This window comes from Palaemon carinicauda, chromosome 12 (assembly GCF_036898095.1).
Source record: "Palaemon carinicauda isolate YSFRI2023 chromosome 12, ASM3689809v2, whole genome shotgun sequence".
Lineage (NCBI taxonomy): Eukaryota > Metazoa > Arthropoda > Malacostraca > Decapoda > Palaemonidae > Palaemon > Palaemon carinicauda.
Window position 1 is genome coordinate 95,241,455 of NC_090736.1, and position 5,000 is coordinate 95,246,454.

Below are 5,000 nucleotides of genomic sequence, written 5' to 3' on the forward strand. Positions count from 1 at the left end.
GATATAGAATTGATGCAATTTGTGTATCACCATCTGCATATGCAACAAGCTTCTGTTCCACGCCAAACCAGATGTCATGTGTATATAGCATTAAAAGTAATGGGTCGAGACACTACCTTGAGGAACACCAGATATCACATTCCTAAACTCACTATGGTGCTCATAAATAGCTCTTTGGAATCTACTACTTAGAAATTCAATAATAATGCTAAGAAACGACTCAACCACTCTCAAAGGTTTGATTTGATTAACATGGCCAAAGGCAGCTCTAAAATCAAGGTCTATCATACGAACTTCCTGACCACGATCAAGGAATATCTGTACAGCATTGAAGAAAGTAAAAATGACATCACAGCCTCCAAGGCTTTTACGAAAACCAAATTGCAAATTAGGCAATAGATGATTACCTTCAGCAAACCTATTAAGATGTTCTGCCAAAAGACGTTCAAAAACTTTGAATAATAGGGAAGTGATGGAAATTGGGCGGTAATCAGTAAGGCTTGAGTTACCACAAACACATTTATCTAGTGTAGTAACGTTTTCCATTCTCCAACAAGTGCTAAAAGCTCCTCTTCTTGCTAACTTGCGTAATATAACAGATAGCTTTAGAGAAAATAAATCTAAGGTCTTTATAAAAAAGGGACAAAACACAATGTGGGTCTACATATCCATAAGCATGAAGGTCTATAAAGAGAGCTTTAATTTCCCAAAATCAAAAAGCAAGACTAGTTAGTTTATCTCAGGAAAACAGGAATGAGGAACATCAAGTTTTTGGTTTTTCTGCTTACTGTCAAACACATCAGCCAAAAGGGTTGCGTTATCCTTTGGGCAGAAAACAGGAATGAGGAACATCAAGTTTTTGGTTTTTCTGCTTACTGTCAAACACATCAGCCAAAAGGGTTGCGTTTTCCTTTGGACAGAAAACAGGAATGAGGAACATCAAGTTTTTGGTTTTTCTGCTTACTGTCAAACACATCAGCCAAAAGGGTTGCGTTTTCCTTTGGACAGTCAGCGACAGAGCCATCCGGTTTAAGTAACGGTTGAACCGTTGGATATACACCAAAAAGTACAGATTTAAAGTCCTAGGATTGGTATCCCGTTTCAAAATTATTGGCTTCTTAAAACCAGTTATAAGAAGCTCAGATGAGTGCCTCGTTTTAGGAACCAAAGTTTCTGAGCACAAAAGAATATCATACACCATGTAAGGCTAAATACACTCCAGGATAGCCACTTCAACTGAAGGGAGGACGAGTGCATAGTTTTGAAAAGAAAAAAAAATGGCAATGAAAAGACAACCTCTTGATAGATCACCAGGAATCCATGGCCCTTCACTTAAGCCTAGCCAACAAACCATTTAAAAAAAAAAATGAATAAAATAAATAAATAAAACAAGAAGACGGAAAAAAATAGAATAGTTTACCCGAGTGAATTTTCAAGCAAGCAAGAGACCGTTAACCCAAGACAGTGAAAGACACTGCCCAAGACTAGAGAACAGTGGTTGTCATGTATATGAAAAAAGACGAGACCGGGTACAGAATACGCTAGACTATTCGGTGTGAAGGCAAAAAACCAGAGACAGGAGTCCAATTATCACTGTCTGACCAGTCAAAGGATCCAATAACTCTTTATTGGTGGCCTGGCCAACCAACTACTTACGAAGGGAAAACAACAATCATTAAACGTCATGAATAAAGGGAAAAGTTTCCGATTGAGAAAAAAATTAAAAAAAGATACCCTATCTCTTTTGGATTACTAACAACGTGCCTAGAAGAGGTTTTAATGAATTTAGATTGTGAAAATATGGGAATTAACATTATCGTGGAATAGCTTAACATTGTAAGATTTGCAAATAACATATTTCTATGTAGTGATTCATGGAAGACTGTTGTAAAAGATGATAAAAGATCTGAATCGATAAAGTAGAAATGTATGAGCGAAAATAAATATGCGTGAAAATAAGATAATGTTCAACCTGAATGCAGAGAGACAACAAATAAATGATTTGGACGAACCTCTTGAGATTGTTAATGAAAATACATACTTATGACAGACAGTGTTTCCCTAGTACATGATACCGAATTTGAAAGAAGTAAAAGAATTTAATGGAGAGCATTTGGTAAACAAAATGAGATTATATAAAGTAAAATGCCACTTTTTCTGAAAAGAGAAGTATTTATTCAGATGATCCTACCAGCATTAACTTATGCTTCAGAAACATTGAGTGAAAAAGAATTCCATATTATATTCTTCGAAAAGAGTAATCTATGAAATGTGCATGCACCTACACACGCAGACACACAAATGTATACACAGCCACACACACATATAAGCTAGTTATAACTTAAGGAGCCTTGAAATGACAGAAAAATGAGCAACGTAGAAATATGAGCAAAATAAAGTAGAAAATACTCTAAAAATCTATAAGATAAGCAAATGGAAATGAAAAGGAAAATATGACGAGAAATACAGATAATATATGGGCATTAAAAATAACAGAATTGGTCCCTGGAGGTTGCAATACAAAAAGGGGATAGAAGAGAGGACCACGAATTTAGGAGCTAAGAAAATTTGTTTGTATACAATGGGGTAGAAAGACCATAAACAGAGACCAGTGGAGGCACGTGAATGATGCCTTCGTCCTACAGTGGACTATTTCCAGCCGTTGCTGATGATGATGATGATTAGATATACATGAATACACACACGTGTATATATATATATATATATATATATATATATATATATATATATATATATATATATATATATATTTATATATATGTATATATATGTATAAATATATATATATATATATATATATATATATATATATATATATATATATATATATTTATATATATACACACACACACATATATATATATATATATATATGCATATATGTATTTACATATATATACATATATATATATATATATATATATATATATATATATATATATATATATGTATATACATGTATGAACATATATATATATATATATATATATATATATATATATATATGTTCATATATGTATATACATATACATACATATATATATATATATATATATATATATATATATATATATATATATATATATATATATATATATATATATATATACATACATACATATACCAAAGGCACCTCCCCCAATTCTGGGGGGTAGCCGACAACAACAAGAAACAAAACAAAAAGGGGACCTCTACTCTCTACGTTCCTCCAGCCTAACCAGGGACTCAGCCGAGTTCAGCTGGTACTGCTAGGGTGCCACAGCCCAACATCCCACATTTCCACCACAGATGAAGCTTCATACTGCTGAGTCCCCTACTGCTGCTACCTCCGCGGTCATCTAAGGCACCGGAGAAAGCAGCAGGGCCTACCGGAACTGCGACACAATCGCTCGCCATTCATTCCTATTTCTAGCACGCTCTCTTGCCTCTCTCACATCTATCCTCCTATCACCCAGAGCTTTCTTCACACCATCCATCCACCCAAACCTTGGCCTTCCTCTTGTACTTCTCCCATCAACTCTTGCATTCATCACCTTCTTTAGCAGACAGCCATTTTCCATTCTCTCAACATGGCCAAACCACCTCAACACATTCATATCCACTCTAGCCGCTAACTCATTTCTTACACCCGTTCTCACCCTCACCACTTCGTTCCTAACCCTATCTACTCGAGATACACCAGCCATACTCCTCAGACACTTCATCTCAAACACATTCAATTTCTGTCTCTCCATCACTTTCATTCCCCACAACTCCGATCCATACATCACAGTTGGTACAATCACTTTCTCATATAGAACTCTCTTTACATTCATGCCCAATCCTCTATTTTTTACTACTCCCTTAACTGCCCCCAACACTTTGCAACCTTCATTCACTCTCTGACGTACATCTGCTTCCACTCCACCATTTGCTGCAACAACAGACCCCAAGTACTTAAACTGATCCACCTCCTCAAGTAACTCTCCATTCAACATGACATTCAACCTTGCACCACCTTCCCTTCTCGTACATCTCATAACCTTACTCTTACCCACATTAACTCTCAACTTCCTTCTCTCACACACCCTTCCAAATTCTGTCACTAGTCGGTCAAGCTTCTCTTCTGTGTCTGCTACCAGTACAGTATCATCCGCAAACAACAACTGATTTACCTCCCATTCATTATCATTCTCGCCTACCAGTTTTAATCCTCGTCCAAGCACTCTAGCATTCACCTCTCTCACCACTCCATCAACATAAAAGTTAAACAACCACGGCGACATCACACATCCCTGTCTCAGCCCCACTCTCACCGGAAACCAATCGCTCACCTCATTTCCTATTCTAACACATGCTTTACTACCTGTGTAGAAACTTTTCACTGCTTGCAACAACCTTCCACCAACTCCATATAACCTCATCACATTCCACATTGCTTCCCTATCAACTCTATCATATGCTTTCTCCAGATCCATAAACGCAACATACACCTCCTTACCTTTTGCTAAATATTTCTCGCATATCTGCCTAACTGTAAAAATCTGATTCATACAACCCCTACCTCTTCTAAAACCACCCTGTACTTCCAAGATTGCATTCTCTGTTTTATCCTTAATCCTATTAATCAGTATTCTACCATACACTTTTCCAACTACACTAAACAAATTAATACCTCTTGAATTACAACACTCATGCACATCTCCCTTACCCTTATATAGTGGTACAATACATGCACAGACCCAATCTACTGGTACCATTGACAACACAAAACACACATTAAACAATCTCACCAACCATTCAAGTACAGTCACACCCCCTTCCTTCAACATCTCAGCTTTCACACCATCCATACCCGATGCTTTTCCTACTCTCGTTTCATCTAGTGCTCTCCTCACTTCCTCTATTGTAATCTCTCTCTCATTCTCATCTCCCATCACTGGCACCTCAACACCTGGAACCGCAATTATATCTGCCTCCCAATCATCCTCAACATTCAG